Raw genomic sequence first — 26488 nt, forward strand, 5'->3', positions numbered from 1 at the left:
TTTGTGTATAAAGATTTTTCCATTGAAACTTTTCTGCATGAACGTTTTTTCGATAGAAAATTTTATGTATAATAGGTTTTTCTATTGAAACTTTGGTGTATAAAGTATTGGTTGATCATTTTCTCTAAGTGCAAAAGTTCTGCCTTTGTTTTTCTTTTAACTGCAGCAACATTTAACGAATTGTTCAAATATTCATGAATTTCTATACATATTTTTTTGTATCGTAAATTAAAATACCACAAAAACATCATACGTTGCCCATAATCTGAAATCTCTATACCTCCTTTTTTTATAAATTTAGTTACGTTTTCCCATTTCGTTGTGTCTCTGTGCAATTTGTACAAAAGTCACTGCATATGTTCATATGCAGTTATAATAACATATTTTATAGTCTACGTTTAGGCTTGCACTCAATTAAATTGCAATTGCACTTTGGTTTTCAGTAAATCCTACTCTAGCATTATTGCAATTGCAGTCATTACATTTATTTTATGGACTATTAGTACCCATATAAAAGCAATTGCTGTTAAATTGCAAATTGTTTTTATTGAAATTATTTGATTACATTTCATTAAGGTATGAAGTTTAATGTTATTATTACCATTTATACATTTTGTTTATTATGTTTGGTCAGATGTTGCCAGAACTTCGGAAGGGGTTAGAAGAAGTTTGTGGGTATTTTAAATATGAGTGCTTTTTTTAAAGGAGGAGAGTTAAGGTTTTCTTTATATGGGAATAATTTAACAATTTTGGACGGCTTTAAGTGGTTTCAATACCTTTAATTTTTATAAATAAAGATTTCTTTTCTCATCTGGGGTATATCAAAAACCGGCTTCGCTTAGTAAAGAGATACTGTTGACATGGTAAATACAGAACTTTCCACTGCGGAAACTATCTTGTTCTGTCATCATACCGGGAGAGATTGCCGGTATGATGAGAGAACAAGACGGAGAGATCATAAAGGCTTTTCTTGTTGATGTGGGTAAAAAAGTATACCCCTCAGTTACTACGTTCTGATAAGTATAGTTTTTTTGATATTTTTATGATTACACCTTTCAATCGACCAGCAATTTGGAAGATTTTTTGTTTTTCAATGCTTTAATAGCTTCACATATTTCGGGAATAGAGGGACATTCCATGGTGATATTTTGGATTTCCTCATGTGACTGGCAGTCGCACAGTGCTTTCTCTTGTGTGTTGCGCTACCATGTTTATCCTTTGATGTTTTTAGATCCCCATTATCATATTTTAAGGGCTTTCCACCGAGTACAGGAGCCTTTGCTCCATACAAATCTCAGCTCCGATATGTTTCCGCAGCCTTTTGTGCATCTTTATCAATATTTTCCGCCCATCGTCTCTTATCGCGTCTTGTGCTTTTGTTGAGAGGTCGATCTAGATTAGATTAGAGTGCTTCTCCTGACTTGTCATCCTAGCGAGCCGTGTTAATGTCACTCTTTGCTGCTTTCCTTTCTTCCACCAGCTTTCCTTCAGGGGAAGTATTATAGTTTGGCATTGAGGTTTCCAATTAGAGTATCCAAAACCGAAACCGGTCAACCGGGTTTTTCATCTTTATAAACTCCACCGGTTTCGGCTTTTTTAACTTTTCGGTTTTTTGACAAACCAGTTTTTGTACTACGGTTAACCGGTTTTAATGAAATATATTTTCTAAAGCTCATTCAAACGTATTTATGAAAAACTTTGATACCATTTTTAAAAATATTGATTTATTTTATAGAAAATTGTAGCATTTGACAACATTTCGTAAAAGATATAAAATAATTGCATAAAGAATTCAAAAATGCTAAATTTCCATTAAATACAAATTTAATATAAACCGGTTTTTTTGAAGCCGGGATCTTTAGTTTATTTACATATATCGAATTTGATCCTTGACGTTCTTCCTTATGGGAGCGACTTTCATTCGTAGTGTGGCAATTACTAATTGGTGATCACTGGCAATTTCGGTCCCTCTCTTATTACGTATGTCTAAATTAAACCCCCGACATTTCCCGCTGATGGTGATGAGGTCACATGGTCAGATGAAATCCAAGTAACCTTGTGAATTCTCTTGTGAGGAAATAGTGTGCCACCAATGACGAGAGAATTCGTAGTACACATTTCAGTAAATAGTTCGCCATTTTCGTTATTCTCCCTAAGGCATGTACGTCCATCGTACTCTCCATACTGGAGTTTTCAGCACCAACTTGCGCATTGAAATCGCCTATTACCGCTAGTATATCCCTGCGATTAACATTAGCCAAAACCCTTTCAAGTTTGCCAACAGAATGCATCCTTTATTGATCTTTCCGATGTTAAAGTAGGAGCGTTGCACTGGACGCATGTTAATCTTCTAGCTCTGGTGTAAAGTGTGGCAGTTATTATTCTATCCGAGAATGGTTTACAACTTACAAGTGCTCGACGAGTTTCCTTGGAGAGTAAAAGCCCTACACCACTTGCGCTATCTTCGTCAGCCCTTCTTCCAGAGTACCGTACGATTAGACAGTTTATAATGTTTAAACTCCTTACATAGATGTTCCAATCGGGATGTGTTTAGAAGCATGCTTACGTTCCATATTCCTATTTGTTTCTGTTTTTTCATGTCAAAGTTCGTCAACTTATCCGGTGGTATTTAACTTTCTTCATTCATTACGGTTCCATTAATCAATTAACCTTCGGATGATTAGCGGATTGGGCCTACCAGACAGGCACGGAGAACATCCGAACATATTTATATAGCGAGCCGCTTGTTGCAAGAAACGCACGCCCGCTTACAGACGTACCAATGAGTCGCCATGTCATTTCGAGTATCACTGACATTCAGAATTTAGGTGGAGACCGGTGCAACCCGTTATCTCTCTGAGACTCTACTCTCGAAACCGCTGATTGTCCGCTACTGCATAAAGCAGCTACCCCGCATATCTGTAGGACGTAACACTATTCGCAACCTTTGACGCATCCGGTACCATTCAGCTTATAATTCCATATTTTTTGGAAAATATATTTTTTCTACCTTCTTTTTTTTGAACGAAAGTGTTTAGTTTAGCTATATATTCATTATAGTTTTTACCCATGGTAAAACCAACCAGGTACAATTATTAGGGAGAGTTTTCAATATTTACCCCTACAACGTCGAATAACGCATTTACTCTAATCACTTTTTATTCTGTTTTCTCAATGTTTTGCACGTTATATTAAAACTAACACATATTTATTTGGAAAATATTTAATTTGAATTGAATATTTTAGGAAAAAAAGTAAATACACAAAAATTTGTTTAATTATTTTTTTTTGTCTTAGACATTTCGTTTTGTTTTTTTCTAATTTTCTTTTGTTTGACGTTATAGGGAATGTATAATTGAGAACGTACTTTCTAATAATTGTACCTTGCTTGTTCTGCTATGGTTTTTACCGAATCTTCTATATGACTTCGAACTATCATTATTTTATAAATTAATCAGTTTGAGTATGGATTTTCAATTTGAATATTTAAAAAACTTAAATTTTTTGTATTTTTTTTTTGGCAAAAAACAAAAGTTTCTTAACCCTCTAATGCTTAAGCTTGCCTCAGGGTACTCAGAAATGCAAAATCAGTTATATTTGCATTTATTGTCATTTTTGCGATTAGTGTCTTGGGTATGCTTGAGCATTAGAGGGTTAAGGAACTTATAATGTTTTTATAGTTTTTGGAAAGGCATACCAACATGGATATCTTTAAAATAGACAATGTCTAAAATATACTAATAGGGGTTTTTGCTAGGTACTTCCGAATTGAATATATTTTTTATTGAAATTTTGAATTTGGGCTAAGTGATCTAAATACTATAATGTATTCCAAATCATTCATATTATTATTTTACCAAGCCGAACTGGACCAAATGTGAACTTTATGAGCAAAACTCCAAAAAATACAAAAGTTGGGATTTTTGTTTGAATTTTAGGAATATCAGATTTGGCTTTTCGTAACAAAAGTATGAAAAGGTGTTCTGACGTAACAAATTTCCAAAACACTTTCGAATAACGATGTATAAATGTAGACAATTTCGAATATTCTTTTCCGAATTGAAATACGAATTACATAACACCCTTGTACATAACCTCAAATGATATTCTAAATATCTTCCATTTTGGTTTTAAATCTTTAAATTTGTTATTAAACATTTCTTCTCCAAATGCTATTATAATTATATTTAATGCAATTAGTTCCTACTTTAATTGAGTTCCTAATTGTTATGCATTTCTAATCAAATTTTATATTTAATAACCACAAATCCTTTTAAAATAGAAATCATATTATCAACTCCAAAACAATCAATGGATAAATGTTTATGAAAACATATATACATATGTATGTATGAAAATTTAAATCTAAATGCTGTAATTTGAAATGCTCATATATACGAGTACATAGAAATTCATACCCAAAACAGTCAAGTAATTGAGAAACCATTATCAAACACACTTCTATCACCATGTTCTCTGTACTGGTAACTATGTTTGCAGTTGTATCTGCATCTCATCAAACAAAAATTTTAATCCTCAAATTGAAAATGTTCGAAAATTAATCATTTGTTGCGTATGCAATTAATCCAACTCAAGTGATTGTCAGAGTAAATATTGTACCAGTGCCAGTACAACACAGTAGTAATAGATGAGTACCTACCTACCTATTTGTAGATAACTAAACTTTCAAATACAAACAAACGGTCCTTGTCGACATGAGCAAACGATTTTTAACAAATAATAGACTCCATTTGGTTGTTTTGAACATGAGTTGTAGTAGCAGAGCAATTGAAAGGATATATTTTTATATCACATACATATACCCATAATATGTTTGGATGTTTGTCTATTTACATGAAATCAATGTCTGTGAGTGTTTTGTGGATTTTAACAATAATGTATGTGCGAAAGCATAGATTTGTGTTAATTTGCAATTCCGTTTTCAATTTTATAATTTCTGGCATTTACTCTATCTAGAGAATACCAGAAATCCTGTTAAAACCGCAATCACATCCTGCTGGTTTTGAACACAAACACCCGCAACCATCACAACATCTTTGCATTGGCAATCATCTCCTGCCATCTTGGCACCCACACATCCATGCACGTTTACAGTGATGGGCAAAAAATATACGTTTCTCAGCAGTTTCACAAGAAAGTTATTAAAGAATAATTTTTACTAATGTCTTATTACTTGGCTGACTTCAAATGATATATTTTTGGGTCATTTGGCACTTACATATGTCTTCATTGTAATGCAAAGGAGCAGTCATTTAGTTACTTTTTATATCCAGGTAATCTAGAGTGATGTCAATTGTGACTTAAGTGTCTCTAAATAACTAGTCACTTAACTTATACAGTGAGGACCCGATAGATAAAATCACTAATTCGTACCTAATTGATATTTTGAGCAACACATCATCAATGCTTCCAAACTCCACTTAATGTAGAAATTCCATAACGAGAACGCAGCTCCTTCGTCTGCACAAAACTAAATATTTCGTCCAATTAATTTGATTTGTAATAAAGCGTAAATCAGAATTCTAGCACATTCCTTTTAATATTTTGTTACTACGACTCCATAGATCATGGTTAGTGTCCAAAAAAATGTTGGCTTACGCTTCACTTCAGAACAAAGTATCCGATTATGAAGTGAAGCGTATCCCAGAGAGAAACTTCAGCATAGATCGAAACAAATAGTAGTCGGTGAGGCGAAACTTCTGAAGAACTGGCTGGCCTGGGCAATCTTAGTCTTTCGTGTCAAAATCTAAATCGCAGCACAGTGGGGGATCTGGAAAAAGTGGAAATAAATATGTAACTTTTAAACGAATATCCCGATTTTAATAATATTTCGCACGTCTATAGAGGAGGTCTTGATAAGTTTATATAAGGGGGACGAGCCTGCTTGCAAAAAAAATTAAAAGTGATGTAAAATTTTTGTTTGCTCCGATTTGAAAGATTTTTATAAATATGGAATCTACATAAAACATTGCTTTGGCCATATATTACCTCGTATAGATTACGAGTTATTCGCTTTTTAAAAGTAAAATTTTATTTTTTGTATCTACCTTGGTCTGCTTTTTTGCTAATAACGGATGCAATTATTTTCCGATTTTCTTGAAATATCTTTTTTTGAATTAACAATAAATTTATTAATAATCGTGGGAAAAAAATCAGTCAGAAGTTATGTGCATTCAAGCTTAACCCTCTAACTGGCAAGGCTGTTTTTAGGCGGGGTATGTTAAATGTATGTAATGCTGCTTTATTTGCTTATTATTCCCGTTATAACGGTAAATATGTGTAATGAGTAGGGGGCGGATTTTCATGCATTTATTATTGGAAAATATGCGCCTAAAATATGCTTCAAAAAAATCAAAATATGACCTAAAAATTTAAAAAATATGCACTTATATTTTTGTGGCAGCAGTTAGAACTCTTTAAATTATACCAGGAATTATACAATTAAAGTTCTAAAACTATTTTTAACATAACTTTTCTTCTGAAAAAACGATGTAATATCTTGGTATGAATACTTGTTTAAAGCCATAGAGGTTCTATATTGTGACTTTCCTTTTAAAATCATCAATATTTTGATCGTGCTGTAAAGTAGCATCCAACCTTAATTTTTATCTCGTAATAACCCAGAAATTAAGCAATTAGTAAATGTATCCCTTATAGACGGAAATTGTTAATAATGTCTGATCACTTGGCTGACTACAATTTATATATTTTGGGTCATTTGACGAGCTATTTGTAATGCAGAGAGAAGTCAATTGGTTACTTTATACATCGCATGTAATCTAGCATAAAGACAACTGTCACTTAAGTGTCTATGTAATCTATAGTGTAGGGACTTTAAACGTTAATTGTGTAGTGCATTTGTCTCTAAGTTATCCAAAATCACTAGTTTACGAAAGTCTCGTAGAACGGCTTGCAAATGACTGTCAGGAGCGGTTAAACTAAACTTTTTTGAAGAAAAATTTTTTGAAATGATAATTTTCAATTACTGATAGAGAAATGAAAAACTTAATGCTAGTTTTTCGATGTCGAACGAAGTTAGTCGATAACAAATTCAACAAAAAAATGTTTGTCGAAACAATGTATTGCCCATTAACGACAAAAAATTATATTTTTATTAAAAATTGGCATAATATGCATAAAAATATGCATTTTGAAGTAAAATATAGCAAAATATGCATTATCAATAAAATATGCAAAAATATGCACTAACAAATCGATGCCATTTTGCAGCAAAATGTGCGATTCGGATAGTTAATTAGTCTACATTGTATTTGGAAGTTCGAGAAAAAACATGCATTTGCATATAAATCCGCCCCCTAGTAATGAGACAAACAAATTACTTATTGTGATAAACAAGAACGTTCAATTGTATTTTGTTTGTTTTTATTCCAACGTATTTATATATTTTTTTCAAACCTGGTATATTTTTTTACCACGAAATAAAATTGGACGGTTAGAGGGTTAAGAAAAACAAGTAAGAAATTATAGTCGGTCAAGTCCGACCATATGATACCCTACACATAGTATATGATTCAGTTTTCTTTTGATATGAAACTTATTTGTATTGAATATTATTTGAATACCAACATTTTTAAGATATTTATGCTCGATAAAGTGATTTTCGGAAGTGGGCCCTATATGGGAGCTATGACTAATTATGGACCGACCATCACAAAATTTGGTGATGCGAGTTCGGCTTATATAAAACTTATTCGTGATGAATCTGGGTTGGATATCTGTATAAATAAGATATTTATGAGAGCTTAACTATTTTCAGAGAGGACAATCGTATGGGGGCTAGGAGAAATAATGGACGGATTCTAACCAAATTCAATAGGCTCCGTCCCGACAATAGAAAAGCTTGTATGAAATTTCGTCGAATTATCTTTGAAATTGCGATCTGTAGTTTCATTACAAAGTTTACATGGACGGACAAAAGGACGGACATCGTTTTATCGACTCAGGAAGTGATTATGAACAGATTGGTATACTTTAAGGTGGGTATTGGGACAATATTTTAATACGTTACAAACATCAGCACTAACCCAATATACCCTCCCCACCAATTTTTTTTTTCGAAAAAAGTACTTATATTAATTTTAAGTTATACAGAAAATAAGAAAAACATAAATAATATGTTTCTATTTTGCTGAAAGATGACATTTTGGGGAATATAATAAAAGTAAATTAATGTCAAAATTCTTTTAATTGCGTGGTCCAGAACAGTCTGAAGTAGACGTATTTTTTAAGTAAATTTCAAATTTAGACAACATTTTCTCTAATCGCATAGCTGCATTCAAAAAAGTAATACCTGATTTATATGTCCCAATATGTTCTTCAATAATTTGCAAAGGGATTTCATAGCCCCGAGCTTTGAGCTTTCAATAGATCCAAAAAACTAAAAAATCTCAATTTTGGAATTTTTGAAAAGTTTTTTGGGATTGTCATTAACAATTCCCTAACATCTTTTCCACGTTTGGATTTGGATTGTGTAAAATTTCATTAAAAACTATTCATAAAAAAAACTTTTATTGCATTTTAAAAATTAAAATTTTCCAGAAAAAATTCAGCAACAATTTTTTATTCCCATATTTTTGAAAAAAGTTTTCTATAATTTTTTGAAATCTTAAAAATTTTGTACATTTTTAAAAAGAGGACATAATTTCCTACATAGGTGTGCTTCAGCGGCACTTTTTTCAAATGAAAGAAGTAATGTAAAACTTCCCACATATGACGTTTTGTTGGCACAAAATTTAACATTTTCAGAACAAAAAACAAAGTGAGAATATATGACAGATATGTTCATTCAAAATGACATATAAGTTTTTAAAAACAAAAACCATTCTCATAATATCTACTCTATTAAATACAATAGCATGTACTCGAAGTTGCAGCCTGATAAAAATACCACCCACTACATCCGCAGACTTGGATCCATCTGGATAGATCTGGTATTAGGATGTCAAATAGACTAGATGATATTCTATTCCCAACAAAGACTCGACGTGTTTTTACATACAATCCAAATGACTTCACGGTTTGTCTTTGTTAAAAAAAACCTCGAAAGTGTTCCCTTATGTGCATTCACACTTATTAGGACTCTCCCTATGAATCGAAGAAGCGATATCCAAAAATGCCACCAATCCGTACATTCTATGCTCGAGTTGCGGTAGTCGATGCAGTCTAGACTTTAATCTTAAGCTGTCAAGCCATTCATTGACAATTATTCATTGCACAATATATGTTTCAAGATAACACCACTTGGGGATCCCCCAACATAACTTTAGGCTGGTTTATCCAGATCTTAACCATCTAAACCAAGTGTGGGAATAACACCAGTATATACACTGAAATAAGTAATTGTTAGCATCAATACCTGAGCTACATAAAACATTAGCCTTAAATTTTGATCACTACTGTTCATAAAGATTAAACAACAATTGTGTGGTTTCCTATTTCCGTTTGTGATTGGATGTCCATATTGAACACGTACGGCTAAACGTATGTTTGCATGAGTGATATGTGTATTTAGCACAGGGAAGGAAATCAATACAAGTACCGTTACATAATCTGTAAGCTTCTGCATTTGTCTGTCCTTTCAGCCATATGTTGCTTGTCTATCAATTTCATTTAACCGTAAGCTATAACGGATGACACAGATACGATTGGTGTTCGAACATTTATAAAAACAAATCTTTGAGCATATGTATGTCCTTCCTTTTACTTCTAAAAAAAATAAAATAGCAGAGAGTCAATAAAACACCCATTTGGACACTTCCATGACATATGCAAATCTACAAAACACTTCCCTTCAGCCATTTCCTGTTAAAAAAAAACCAAACACAATTTCAAATATACCTTCCTGCTAGTTATACTGCCTTTTGGCTACAATTTTAAATTTTTTGTTTGTAATTTAAATATTGTTGTGTGCAATTTCGATTTTTATGTTTTCCCAATGGCACAACCATCGTATTTCATATACGAGATTTCATGTATCAATGTTTTAATTTTCTGCTTTTGCTTTTTAATCTGGCCAACATTTTGTTGCCATTTATTTGCTGGTGTTACGAAATGTGACAGACATTCGGATTTGATCAATTAATTTGGCTAACACCGGTCATTTATCACGTGTCATAGATTTTGATTTTATTCGCAACAAAAAAGGGTTGTTTCCGTTTCCTCAATTCGCTTGTATAGGTCTAACAGAAACATCAACATAGAAACCGGTGTATTAAATCATCCTCCCTCATTAATGGACTGTGGATATGATTTGTGTTTGAATCAAATTTAACAGGGTTTATTATTCAACATAATCCCTAATTGAATGACTTTCATTTATCATTTTGTAATTGGAGATTTCGTATTTAATGCAAAACTTTGTTTCAAAAAGGAACATGTAATATGAGCGATTAATAGATAAGATTTAGTTTTAATTGTGTAATTCATTTTGAGGAAAAAGGTTTTTTCAATTTGAGATTTGAATTTTAGTTTGCAATTGGTTATGCCTTGAATATTTGATACAGGTTTTGATAGAAATACATACATATTTTAGTCTTCGAATTTTAATATATTACGGACTATTTATAATCAATCATTTGTTAGCAAATGTAAATAAAAAACATATAATTTTTAATTTCTATCCAACGGTTTTTTCTTGTACCAGCACTCAGGGGGGATGACTTCTACTCATGCAAAGCATTGTGTTGGATCTAGGAAAATAGGTTATGGGAGGGAGGAAAGAGGGTGTAATGTTTGTGGTTATTCGAATTGAACCTTCCTATATTGAAAATGAAGGGAAAGACTTCAGCAGGAAGTTTGTTCCACATAAGGAGAGTATTTTTACCTTAAATATATCCGTATTTACTCATGCATTAGGTTACTGTCTTCGTAGGATAGCGTTACAAAAAAGTTTAATTTTTTAACGACAGTTTCAAAACTCTAATTTTCGGGAAAAACTAATTTAAATCTAATATTTTGCTAATAAGCCCAATTTCTTTGTTGTTATGAATTTTAATTAAAACCTTTTCAGAATATTATAGTCCAGATAATTCTGAATATATCTTGAAAGTTTTATTAACGTTTTATTTTAAATTTCTAATGGAAACATAGCAAAATCTTATATATTTATATGTCGATTTTTTTACAACTTTAGAAACATATACCTTAAAGTCCTTCATTTACAATAACAGCCGAAAAACCGAAATCTACTATTAAACGCATGTGGAATCAAAACTTTTAATACCACGAAAATATAAACATTACAAGTTTATAGAATTATTCATGGTTTTAAAAGTTTGGGGCTAATTTGGCGCCAGTTGCGTTTAAAGGTTAATTTAGGTTTTTCTGCTGTTATAGTGAATTTTGGACTTTAGAATATTTTTACCTCAAGTTTGATAAAAATTGGTCCTAATAATATTTCATTAAGTTTTTTATTAGGAATCCCAAATATTTTAAAATTTGACCTTTGACCTTCACGATTTAAGGGTCAACGTTTTCAGATTTCAGTAAAACGTTCGACGTATATTTAGAATTATCTGCACTATAATATTCTGAAAAGCTTTTAAAAAATATAACAGTATTGAAATTGGGCTTATTCGCAAAATATGACAAACAAATTAGTTTTTCCTGAAATCCACAAAATTTAAGTCGCAGTTACGGAAGAACTATAAGAGGTATTTATTGCCATCTTAATGAGATACTCAAAAATTTGTATAACAAAATTTGAAAAAAAATTAAAATGTTTTGAAAGTTTTATACGAGGTTGTGTATTCGCAAAAATACGCATTTATTAGCTCTGTTCAATAACTAAAAGTTGTTACTAGTTAGTAACTGTTGTTACTGGAAAAGCATTAACTAACTCAAAAAACTTGCAAGTAGAGAAAAAATCAAGAGCGTATAAATTTTAGAGACAGTTCTCTCGTTGCAAACTATTACAAGTTCTATTTTGAACTCGTAATAGTTAGCAGCTTATATTTCATATGTTTTGTGTTCTTGTTTATTTATTTACAATTTTATTTTTGTGGTGAAAAATGTAAAAAAAAGAATTTTCAATAAAATTGAAGAAAATGTGAGTATTTATACATTTTAAAAGGAATAAAATAAAAAAATTGTGTGTATAAAACAATTGTTACTGGAAAAGTGTTCATTTATTTTTTACTAATTTTGAGAATTAAGAGATTAATTTTGTAAATTTTAATTTTATTTTCTCGTTGGAAGTATTTACTGGGAAAGTAAATGAACAGACCTATTGTATTAGGACTTAAAAATGCAGTTTTTTTTAATTTCTAGCTTTTATTTTTAAACATTTGTACAATATAAATTTATTTAAAAAAATGGCCATTGTTAGCTATGACATCGACCCTATGATAGGACCCTTTTGCTAGCACCAAATATAGAGAATTACCTTAGCCAAATGGATATTTGCCTTTGGTGTCCATTCGGCTGGTTGGCCGGACTGCACATACGATCTCTTAAGCTTCGGGTTTTCGCAATAGATCCATTTTTCACCTCAAGTAATGATTCGGTGCAAAAATTATTTTCTTTTATAGAGTTCAAGAATTATTTCGGTCATGCAAATTGTCTTTCAAGGTCTCTCGGCTTCAATTCGTATGGTTCCCAATTTCTCTGCTTTTGGATGAATCCGTTTTGAAATTGCTGCTGGAGCTCCCAGCTCCCAATAATTTTGCAAGCTCTTGTTGAATTTCACAACAATCTCCATGGAGTAAAGTCTCCAATTCTTGGTTTTCAAACTTTTTTGGCTGGCCTATGCGATCTTTGTCTTCCGTGTCAAAATCACCACTTCGAACCGCACAAACCATCTCACTGATGAAACTGATGGAACACACCATATGCTTTGGGCAGCAATAGGTATGCTTTGGTGGTGCTTTTTATACCCTACACCACCATAGTGGGGAGGGTATAATGCGTTTGTGCAGATGTTTGTAACGTCCAAAAATATTAGTCTAACACCCACCTTAAAGTATACCGATCGACATAGAATTAATTTCTGAGTCGATTAAACGATGTCCGTCCGTCTGGCTGGCTGGCTGGTCGGCTGGCTGGCTGTCCATGTAAACCTTGTGCGCAGAGTACAGGTAGCAATTTTGAAGATATTTCGATCAAATTTGGTACATATTATTTTTTCGGCTCAAGAACCAAGCCTATTGAAACTGGCTGAAATCGTTCCATTATTTCTCCTAGCCCCCATACAAATGTCCTTCCGAAATTGGACTTTATAGGTCATAATTGTTTAATTTGTATATGTATCTCCAAAAATTGCGCTCCAAATAAGTTTTATATATACAAAATTCATGTCACCAAATTTTGTTACGATCGGTCCATAATTAGTCATAGCTCCCATATAGAACCGCTTCCGAAAATCACTTTGACGTGCATAAATCGCTTAAAAATATTGGTATACACACAAAATTCAACATACTTAACTTAAATATAGACATAAATCACACGACCTAATTTCATGGTGATTGGTTATAGCTCCCATATAACCCCACTTCCGAAAATCACTCAAAAAAAAATTATTGAAATTTTAAAAGAAAAATGTTTTTGCTCTTTTACTTAGTGTAGGGTATAATATTGTCGGGCTTGACCGAACATGCTTTCTTACTTGTTCAAATTAAAGAAGTAAAGTAAAACTTACCGCATGTGACGATTCGTTGGTACAAAATTCGACTTTTTCGAAGAAAAAAAAAAAATTTTTTTTTAGATATAATGCTCAATAACTGAGTGAGAATAAGTGATAGATATGTTCTAATATTTTCTACTGAATTTTAAGTTTTGATTTTGATAATTTTTTGATTTGAAAAAAAATGTACATATTTTCAAAAACTTTTTTAATGAAAGTTCAACCAATAACGAAAATTGTATATTCAATTTTTAAAATGATCAAATTCAAAACGTTAAATTCACTAGACAATTTTATGATTAATTAGGTCCAAGGATGAACCCAACTGATTTTGATTGAAATCGGTCCATGATTTCGCATGTCGTATAAAAATATAAAATTTAGCTTTTACTAGAGATCAAAATCACATATCTCAATTTTCAAGACGTCATATTTTTGGCCCGGAATGGGTTTGGAGTAAAAAAGTATATGATTTGATAAACACAAGCAATACATAATAACTATGGTAAATTTCGTTAAAAAAAGAGATAGCAACTCCAACTGCTGTCCGCTTTGGAATAGATAGCCGAAATTTATAATATTAGTTTGAATGTTTGTTATTTAGAGGGTTTTTTCATATTTAAAGCATTTAAAAATCTTGGTTGGAAAATGAATACACAAAATTTCCAACATGACCAATAAATAAATGTATTCACAACTCCTAAAAATAATTTTCTTCTGCAAAATAGTGTTTTACTAAGCAAATAATTCATACACTCATGCAAAACTAGGACCTTAAAATTTCATGCATCTATCAAATTACAAAAAGTTTATTTTTACTTTTATTTTAAAATTACACTTCAGTTTCAAAGTGCCCGAGTGAGTATGATTCCACTTGTGTGTTTAAGTGTTTTCTTTAAACAGTGTTTTTTTGTTGGTTATATTTTTGCAATAATGTTGATGCGTGAAATGAATTCGACACCCTTCTATTGATTGCGAAAAAGCAGACCCTTCAGTAAAATACACACTCTCTCTTACACACACAAAACACTGACATGCACGCATACACTTAAATAAACAAACGGTCACAACAGCGAAAAAAGGACCTCTGGCCGCGTAAGCATGTATGTGTTTAATGGTGTGATGATGATGACGGAATGAAAAAAAAAAGAAAAACAATTCACGTATGATTGTTACAAAATAAATAGAAATTTACATTTTCGCTGTCATAAACAGTTTTAAATTTAAATTTTCAGCATTTATGTCTGATAAGCAAAAAATAATTTGGTTGTTTTTTGTTTTTTTTTTTTTTAAAGAACAATTTGGTTTGTTTGTTGCAAATATGGCAAGGAATTGCCTACAAATGTAAATTTTATTCAAGTTTGAGTTTTTTTCTGCTGTTGTATTTTATGTCGAAGGCTTAAGTAAACAAGAAAGGAAACAGGAAATTGAAATTAAAAAAATATTATTTGCACAAATAAATTTAAGAGTTCAAGCGGAATGGAAAATCAAATAAGGAACTTATGCTGCGTGGTGGTGCTATAGAAAACAATATTCATTTATTTGTGAAGGAATAACGAGGAACAAAAGTAATAGAATTCGGTATTTCAATAAGGCTGGACTGTACAGGACATTGATATCAAAGGCGAGAGATTAAAGGTCTTAATATTATTGGATTGGAATTTCAGTGTAACTAATAACGTAATAAAATGTGAAATTGTAACAAATTTTGATCTCTATCCCTATCTGAGATGAACTAATTAATCCATACGATTAATTAATATGCATATGTTCAGATTAAGGTACATGTGCTTCATTTAGAGTGTTTTTTTTAATTTTAAATAAAACACTTAGAATAGATTTAGGCCGAAGCCACGCAATGAGCGGCTAAGCGGCGGGCCTTAAGCGGCCAGTTGACAAGTCCTGGATGCGGATGCCCACCAAAATGAATAATTTGAAGATGTTGTTGCGGTGTGAATTTATCCATGATATTTTACTGAACACACGATCTAGTAGGCCAGTTTCGATCACCGAAATGTCTAAAGGTGAAAATTAATGCTTTCATTGAGATCTTGTTAAAAGCTCATGATGACCTCATAAATACTATCCTATTTACGCACAAAAAACTTCTTTATCAGGTCACAATAACGAACTGTAACAGCCACTGCTTGACAAGCCACATTTCAGAAAAAGTATGAACTAATGATCCTTCCATCCTAAAATACGTACCAAACTATAACACGTTGTGGAAGCATTTGTTTTTCGATAGTCACATGTGAGTTCTCTGAAATCCAAAATGCGGCAATTTTGACGATCAATAAAGCCATCTAGATGAACAGTGCTTCAGACAATAGCATGATTTTGCCCGAAATGTGACTGTCAATTTTTACTAATCCTATACTGTCAAACAGTTTTTTCAGTTGGCAACACATAAATGACAGCATATTCAGATCTTACGCGAATTGTGTAACTTCTTTAATCTAAGGTTCTAAAGAATTAGTTCTTTATTCCATTTTCGAAATCAAAATAAATCTTATCTCAGAACCATTTCTGGAACCTTAAAAACGAAGAACCCATACCAACACAAATAAAAGGTGGATCGGCCATACACAAAGAATCCTGACAGTACAACAAGCTTGGCGCTAGAGTGGAATCCTCAAGGTTCACCAATCCGTAGTCGGCCAAAGAATACATAGCGACGTACGATACTCCAAGAACTAGGACAGTGCAATCTTACATGGGAAGAAGCTCCCAAGATGGGTAATGGAGAAACAAAATTAATAATTTTTTTGTACTTCAAATGAATTGAATTCATTCCTTTGAGAATTCATTCTTTATAGAATTAATTACTTATTGAACCATTAAAATTTTCTTGAATTCAAATCCATTACAAAATAGCTTTAAAAATGTATTGAATGATTAAATTCAATTCAATTAAAATCTATTACAAAAAGGCTTAAGTCAATTGTTTCAATTCATTTTGTAAATGATTAAAAGCAAAACAAAACTGAATGAAGAAAAAAATTTTTAACGCAATTTGTAGTAGATTTGAACTAATAAAAATAAGTAATTTAAAGGTTGAATGAATTCCACGATAAATTCTACTAGAATAAAAGCCTTTAAATGAAGCTAAGCAATTATATGTTGGGAATGAATTTATGGAATGAATGGCCAACATTTCATAATTCTGAATTAATTAATTTGAGTATTAAGATCAAATTTAATTCATTAATTCGAAGTTATGCCTTCGATGATCCATGATCAATAATTTTGTGTAAAAATCTTTACAATAACAACGATCTTATTCGGATCGTCATGCAAAATGGAGTGCAATAATATTTAACCGTAAATAGGTTAACAATATCGAAACACGGATTCAATTAATCGACTTCACTAATTGGGAAGTGATGTTAGCTGTGGCCACTCTACCTACCGACAATGCTTTAGTGTTCCCGAAACTGCAACAATTAGACGATGATCGATGCTATGGATCGAGGGGAGTCATTTTAGTGTCCAAAAAAACAGGCAAATTTGAAAAACCGGTTTAACCGAAAAAGTGTGTTTTCGGTTAAACGGTTTCGGTTTTTGTCTTCCAAAAAAACGGTTTATATTAAATTTTTATTTAATATGAAAAATGTTTCCTTAATTTTTTTTTGTACGTCGATATCATCGTTATGGACAACACAATGAATATTAATAATTATATCAGAACAGTGTGATATTACTGATATGAGAGCCAACCAAAAGTGATCTCACCGAATGCAGCAATCAGCGAGGAGTAACTTTATTGAGCGTGATTATATACAAAAACACATATACAGACACATCCTGAATTGATAATGTCAATTATTTAATAATAATTGTGGAACAGTATTTTAAGCGCATATAGCCATTACACCTTCTATTCGTAGCCTATGAGATTATTTTCGATACACTTAGCTATGTACTCATATGGAAAGATCTAGATTAGTGTTAAATAAAGTTTAATAGAATAATTCGGGGCTTTGTGGTCAAGCATATCATTGTGAAGATCAATCTGGATCCTAAAAAGGATGTGGAAATTTGTAGTTCTGAATAATGAAATAGATATATTTCCAGGCCTATGTTTATTGTGAGCAAATAAACTTATTTACAATAAATATATGTTTTTTCGTAATGCTTTCGTAAACTTTCTAAATAAATGCTTCGCCCTCATACGTATACAACTCTCGTTATATTCCTTACCACTGCCAATACCGAACTACATTTCTTTGTGAGTCGTATTATGGATAATACTTTCAAAATTATCAAAGAGTGATATTATTGACAATTGATCACTTCATTTAAGAGCAGTCTAGTGGTTTTTGTTGTTGTAACAGTTCCACTGTTTTCTTTCGAAAGTTCTTTTTGCTGAAAAACATCTAATTGTTATAGCTGTTGTTGTATTGACGATTTTTGATCGAGTGAGTCTCGTTAGAAAGTCTAGGTTTGAATTTGGCTAATATAGAGTAGTGATCTTATAAAGGACCAACCTTTTTTTTGACGAGGTTTTCCTTTTTCCCCTTTTCCTTCTCCATGGTAAATATATGCCTAGAGAAGAGCAGTATAAATTCTATGCCAAAGTAAATCACATAACGATATTTTGTTTCGTTCAGTTCATATTTGGCAATAGCCTCAAAACATATCGAGCCCTAACCGCAAAAATAACGTAAGCGACATTTTTTCAAAATTGACTTTTTAATGAAAATCGATAGAAAATTGTCGTGCGCATCAACACCCGAAATAATGAAAATTAAGTGTTTATATATACAGAGATAACGCAATTTCAATTATATCGTAAGCGACACTCACCTTTTTGCTTTACCTCAAAAATAATGTAAGCGACATAAAAGCGAAAAGGGGCAGTAAATGAAAGTAAGAGTAGCCGAAGAACTACAGAGAAAATCAAAAGAAATTGAAATACAAAAAGATGGATGTACTAAATGTGATTAAGGAAAATATTTAGTCAGCAGTCGCATCCAAACAGAAGAATTTAAGTTTAAGAATTTTTTTGAAGGAACAAAAACAAAGGACGGAAATTTTTTTGTTTTTATGTGCTATTTTCGACCTTCAAAGATTTGAATATGCCTCATAGTGAAACAAGTAGTGTTTATAAAAAACCGACTTTTTAAAAAACCGGTTTGTCGGTTAACCGAAAATTGGGCTTTTTTAGAAAACCGGTTTTTCGGTTAACCGACATCGAAAAAACCGGTTAAACCGGTTAACCGTCATATATATGTAGAAAACATAAAATGTCCAATAAAGTGTATACAGCTTTAACATTTTTAGTTTTTATTAGTCAGGAATGGTTAATATTAAATAACTATAAATATACAAAGGTGCTAAGTCCATTTTATTTTGTAAAAATTTCACAATTATTATCTCAGTCAAATGGAATTGAGTATAAATATGTTACTAAATATATAATATACTTGTTTTAATTATTGGTTTATTCATTAAATTTTTCTGATATGGAACAGAAAATGTAGCAAGTCCCAAAAAAGGACCTATAAGATGTAAACGCATTTCTTCTTAGCTGTGATTATTTGTCATTATAAATCACACCAAATAATTAATAAAGCTCCATTATCAGATTTCAAAAATATTTCAAATTATGGATTTTGGAACGTTGTTATTTCTGAAAAGGACTTTGTACACTAAGCTAACGAAATTAATAATAAAATAAAATTTTAAGAACAAAACACACTAATGAAGTCAAATTGATTGAAAGAAGGTATGCACATCAAATTCAACTTGACGTTTGGTAAAATCACCACTAAGTTTATAATGAATCATTATTAAGATTTTGCTTAACTTCTAGAATTCTGCGGAATTTAATTTCATTCAATAGTTTCATTATGTGCAATTTATTCTGAAAAAGTTTTTAAGTAAACTCATCGTCCTCTACTATTTAGAATCATTGTAATTCTTAAAAATATCAATCTAAATAGGTTTATATTGTAAATCAGCAGTTTAGATTTCAAATCAGACCAATAATGTTTGTACAATAAATATAAAAAATGCACAAAACCATGAGATTTCTTAGTTTTAAACCTAAATTTTAAAAACCGGTTAACCGAGTGATAAAAACCGGATAAACCGGTTAACCGAAAATCAACATTTTAAATTAACCGGTTTGCAAAAAACCGAGATTTCGAAGAAAAACCGGTTTTTCGGTTAACCGGTTAACCGGTTTATAAACACTAGAAACAAGTAAGAAAGTATGGTTGGTCAAGCCCGACCATATAATACCCTACACTAAGAAAAAGAGCAAAATAATTTTCTTTTAAAATTTCAATAATTTATATTTTTGAGCGATTTTCGAAATGGGCCTTATATGGGAGCTATGACCAATTATGGACCGATTACCATGAAATTAGGTCGTGTGATTTATGTTTACATGAAAGTTATTTATGTTGAATTTTATGTGTATACCAACATTTTTAAGAGATTTAAGCACGTTAAAGTGATTTTTGGAAGCGGGTCTTATATGGGAGCTATAACAAATTATGGGCCGATTACAATAAAATTTGGTGACATGAATTCCGTATATATAAAACTTATTTGGAGCAAAATTTGTAGATATATTCATATAAATTAAACATTTATGACCGATAAAGTCCAATTTCGGGAGGACATTTGTATGGGGCCTAGGTGAAATAATGGAATAGGCTCCGTCCTTCGACCGAAAAAATTATATGTACCAAATTTTATCGAAATATCTTCAAAATTGTGACCTGTACACTGCGCACAAGCTTTACATGGAATGCCAGCCAGCCAAACGGACGGACATCGTTTAATCGACTCAGATGCCTGGAAATAAGTATTAAAATTACTTACTTCCAGGTATAACCATGATGCCTGTTGTTTCTATTCACAGCATAATATAATCATTTACTCGAAACCGAACTGTATGGGCTCCTAGTGAGTGGCCTACAGTTATTCGAAGTGCAAGAACAAACCCTTACGGTTATGAGTGTATATCGTTAAAGCACTATGATTTTCTAAACTGGAAAATGTTTTCTGATCTGCTTCTTTCAAAGAAAATAAAATTAAGCCCGATACGGTCTGCAATTTGATACAACCGTGATTACATTGATTTAATTACTTTCGTCACATAAATTCAATGATCTAAAAGCTCTTTGCAATAAAAATAGTATTCCTCAATGTTTTCATAACGAATATATTGGCCTAAAACATTCCCAAAATATTAAAGACGCTTTAAACGAAACATGTGAAGAAGATGTGCCTTAATTTCCTAACTACCTACTACTATATTATGTTAAATCTTTACTATGATTTATAAAAAATGTTTAATTTACTGCATACTTTAAAAAAATATATTTTTCGAAACTTATGACAATATTTTTTCTTAGTAAAGCATTTATCGTATGCGCCACAATTTAGTCTCAGCTGCCTGTAATAGAGACGGTAAAAATAACGTAAGCTCCAAAACAAATTTGTTGCTCACAAAATTAACTTAAAAATGCATTTATCGCATATATGATACCATTAATAGCCTACATTTTAATTTTCAAAGAAATCCTTCGCAAAACTTAAAAAAAAAAATGAAAAAAACTATCTTCTATAAAATTTGATTTTTGGCGCTTACGTTATTTTCGCGGTTAGGGCTCGATATAGTCCACTCCATAAAATCACTTAAAAACGCATAGGGACCACTTCCGAAAAACAGATCGGGAAATCCTCTAGCAATGTGAAATTTGTCACATATATTTCTAGGTTTAGAAAATATAAAACTAATCAAATCGTGTAACTAGATAGATATGTAACTGTTTTATGCAAAACGCACAACTATAGGTGGCCGTATTGGTGGTGGATATATAAGATTCGGCATAGACGAATATACTTGTTTTATATTAACGATTTCTAGTTATATAGATTTGTGCCTACTAGAGATAAAGATCAATTGCAATAAAATATAGTATATTTCCATAACTTTTTATTTATATATTTCCTTTTTTAAAGGATATGACAAATTACTTGTAATAATTTAATACTTATTATCCTGTTTTAAAGAATAACTTACAACTATTTAGTGTTCAAATGCAGACAAATGTCAAATGGTGTTCCTACGGTTTTTGCAACATTATTCTACTTGAAAGTTTCCCATTTATTTAGCACTTTTGTAAGTGACTAAATATAATGCCAATTGTTGTCAACTAAAGGCAATTTGAATCTAAGTGGCTTTAGCTCATGACAACAACAAAAAGTAAACACTTGTTCTTTTTTTTTCTTCTTCTTCTTTGGGAACAACATAAAACAAAAGTCCTTTTGAGTGGAAAAAAAGCCAAAGGATGACGAAAAAAAAGTCACCCCATAAATTATAAAAAACTTTAGCTCACCATACATACATAAACATACAAACAGTTATTCATCCGAGTATTCTGTGCAAACATTTAGTCACCCACTTGCACAATTCGTCCTTAATTCCCAGAGTGTTAAACTATGGCTTTGCGACAAGTAGCAGCTTACACTTCTCTTTATATTTATTCCTGTTTGTTTTTTGTTTTGTTGTAAGGATTTAGATTTTCCGGTTGAAATTTTTTGGTTTTGACTTTTTGGTTGTTGTTTTTATTGTTGAGCTCCCCCTGTGCTCGTAGTTTGAGTATTTTTTTTTTGTTTTCTTCCTCATTTTTGTTTTGTTTTTCTTGGCAATTTTCCCATACTTTTATTTTTATGAAAACAGTTGACATTTTTCATTCTAAACTTGTGTTTTCATATTCAATTGAAATCCTTTTATTTTTCTATTTGTTCACTTAAGTGGAGTGTGGTGTAAAACAGTAAAAAAAACTTGTTGCTGGAAAAAAATTCGGAATAATTTGAAAGGGGTGTTTAGTTTTGTTGTTTTTGAAAAGGTTTTTTATGAAGTTACTTTTTTTGGTAAAATGTCACTTTGATGTGGTTTGAAAAAGTATTTGTGTTTAAAGTTAGTATTTGCAATGAGACTTTCTTAAAAAATCGTATAAACATATATTTTAAGAATCATAATATATACGGAAACTTTTTTCCGTTACTTTTTCCATGTCGACGCATAGAAGTCCATATATTTTCCGGAGAATATTTTCTTCAAACACCCCAAGAACAGCTTCATCTGCTTGCGTAAGAACCCACGCTTCATATAGTACCACGGGTAATAGCGTTCCATAGAGTGCAATTCTTGATCGTCGAGAGAGGGCTTTTATTTCCAAACTGTTTGCTTAGTCCGAAATAGCATCTATTGGAAGGAATAGTTCTTCGTTTTATCTCCACACTGATGTTATTTGTTTGGTTTAAGGCGGTATCGAGATAGATAAAGTTATTCACTACATCGAAGTTATAGTCACCAACGTTTACATATTGATCCAGTCTTGATGCATCCTTGTTCGTTTGTTTTATATTCATTTGAGCCACTTTCGCCGACTCCTTTTCCATACTGGAGAATTTTGCAGTTAGCTATCGCACAGTCCGCTCCATGATATCAATATTATCGGCATAAGCGAGTAGCATAATCTTTTTTTTGTAGATTGTGACTGCTCAAATAACTGCAGCATCAAGCAGGATTTTTTCCAACAAAATGTTGAATATATCAGAGGATATCACCTGGTCTAAAACTTCGTTTAATTAATGATTAGCTTTGCAGTTACACCAAATTCAGATATGACTTTAAATCGAGCAGTCGACGATCTGGGGATAGGACTCGATTTGTTTTTCTTTGGTCTTCTCCAGGATCTGCCATTGGTAGCGTCCTATTATGTCGCTGAGTTTAGATTTCCATCGTTCCATAGTACGTTCGATAGAAATAGAATGTATCTTTTAGTCAAATGGTTCTAACAAGTCGGTGCATACTCCTTAACAACTCGTCCCTTCCGTCTTTAAACAGTTCTGCGGGCAAACCATCGGCATCTGCGCCTTTTCTGTTGTTCAGCCGGATATTGCTTTTTTAATCTCTTTTTGGCATGATCGACACCGCCGTCATGATTGGTTCAAGGGTATCTTGGTCGCTACTATCATCAGATACCAACAGCATGGACAAATTTTATTTCCATGTCCTCAGTACACTTTCAGTATCTGTCACTAGGTTTACGTTTTTATCTTTACAGTAGAAACTACCAATATCAATGCCTTCTGTTTGGCGAGAGGTGTTTCTCCTCACACTCCTGGTAGTACCACTCGTTTTTGGGGGAGGCTTTTGAAACCGAGGCACGGATTTGGCCGCAGTTTCCATGGAGTGTGCTATACGTTGTTATTCTGCTCCGATATCATCGGGACAAGGAGTGCTCTCTTGTAGCATTTGGGTTAGTTGAGTGGAATATGCGGTAGTATTCTGTGGTGCGTACAGATTTCTGATATCCAGCTTCCTCTGTTAGATCGTTCCTGTGTTTCTCGCTAAATTGGGACGAGTGCGAACCTTTGATGCAACAAAGAACGCACTGGTATTATGCCTTCAGTAAACAACAATGTGATCAATTTGGTTCTTCGTTAATTGAATTGTGAATATCGATATGTTGTTGAATCTGCCGATTGTTGTAGAATCATTTTAACGTCATGATTGGGGCTGCGGCATATGTTTCCTGATAATTTCAAACAAGACCATACAATTTTGCATTCGTCATTCCTGTAACACTATGCACCAAGAAAAACCCGCCTCAACAATTCGAATGGGAAATGAAAGTAGACCATTAAGTAAACACAACTGCCAAAGGGTTTTGAAAAGTTAGCTCGAATTTAATTTTTATGGCCTCTTGAAGTTGGGCAATGTTTGATAATTGTTTACACTATGAGTCAGACGAACAAGGTGAACGCTACTACCAAATTGCTATTCCATTTGAAATAAGGTAAAATTGTTTATTTTTTTGATGACATACATATATTTGTCGCCAGACTCCGTTCTAGCGGAAATTTGTTGGTGGTGTAAAAACTTATTTATAGACCATGAAGATGTTAACGGAGCTAATTTAGAGAGTGAAGCAGAAATGGATTCGGCCTCGAAAGATGAGAGTGACGATACCCAGAATTTACAGATTCCATCAACATCAAAAGACTTCCAACCATATAGTTTAAAATATTTATATGGGTTCCAGTGAACAATATGTCAACACTGAGTTCGTTATAGAAATAAATCTTAAAGTATACTGATCGACTTAGAATCACGATTAAACGATGGTTGGCTGTCTATGTAAACCTTTTGCGCAAAGTATAGGTCGCCATTTTGAAGATATTTCGATCAAATTTGGTATATATAATTTGTTCGGCCAAGGACGAAGCCTATTGAAACTGGCTGTAATCGGTACACTATTTCACCTATACAAAAGTCATCCCGAAATTGGACTTCATCGGTCATAAATGTTTAATTTGTTTATGTATCTACACAAATTTCACTCCAAATAAGTTTCATATATACGAAATTCATGTCACCAAATTTTGTTACGATCGGTCCATAATTAGTCATAGCTCCTATATAAACCCGCTTCCGAAAATCACTTTAACATGTATAAATCTCCTAAATTTATTTTTTTTTTAAATATTCATATCACATTCTGAAAATAAATTGCATTTTAATCCAAAATTGATAATTTATTTATAATTGACCACGCCTATACCACTCACCATAAAGGAAATAAAGGAAAAATATATATTTTTATACCTTACACCACCATAGTGGGGAGGGTATTATGCGTTTGTGCAGATGTGTGTAACGCCCAAAAATATTATTCGACTTAGAATCACTTACTGAGTCGATTAAACGATGTTCGTCCGTCCGTCCGTCCGTCCGTCTGGCTAGCTGGTTGGCTGGCTGTCCATGTAAACCTTGTGCGCAGAGTACAGGTCGCAATTTTGAAGATATTTCGATAAATCGGTCCATTATTTCACCTAGCCCACATACAAATGTCCCCTCGAAATTGGACTTTATGGGTCATAAATCTTTAATTTATATATGTATCTACACAAATTTCGCTCCAAATAAGTTTTATATATACCAAATTCATGTCACCAAATTTTGTTACGATCGGTCCATAATAGTCATAGCTCCCATATATGTAGACCCGCTTCCGAAAATCACTTTAACGTGCTTAAATCACTTAAAAATGTTGGTATATACACGAAATTCAACATAAATAACTTTCATATAGACATAAATCACACGACCTAATTTTATGGTGATCGGTCCATAATTGGTCATAGCTCCCATATAAGGCCCACTTCCGAAAATCACTCACGAATATAAATTATTGATATTTTAAAAGAAAAATATTTTTACTCATTTACTTGGTGTAGGGTATTATATGGTCGGGCTTGACCGACCATACTTTCTTACTTGTTCCACATTGGATTCAAGGCAACAATAAGTACGCACAATTACAGTCCATTAAATATTTTTATATATTTATATGTTTTTTCACTCATATGTAAAAAATAATCAAAAATGGCCCAACTTCTAGAGTCCATAAAAATTAAATTCGAGCTAACTTTTTAAAACCCTTTGGCAGTTTTGTTAAGTTAATGATGAACTTTCATTTCCCCGGCGGCGATGACCCGAAATTTCTTGCATAGTGTAATAAAGCTAAAAATTCTGAAAATAGTAAGAATCGATCCTATGATTTCTTCAACCCCCATACAAATGTCTTCCCGAAATATGAAGATATATTATATAAATGCCTATAGAATAGCTGTAACCAGACAAACCTAAGCAATGAGTTGTGTGCAAAAGCAAATAACAAGACCAAATTTTTTGTGGATCGGTCCAAATTTGACCGTAGCCCCCATAGTTCACTTCCGAAAATCACTTGAATATATATAAACCTATGTTGAAATTCGATATAAATAATC

The sequence above is a fragment of the Calliphora vicina genome, chromosome 2, assembly GCF_958450345.1.
Source record: "Calliphora vicina chromosome 2, idCalVici1.1, whole genome shotgun sequence".
Classification (NCBI taxonomy): Eukaryota; Metazoa; Arthropoda; class Insecta; order Diptera; family Calliphoridae; genus Calliphora; species Calliphora vicina.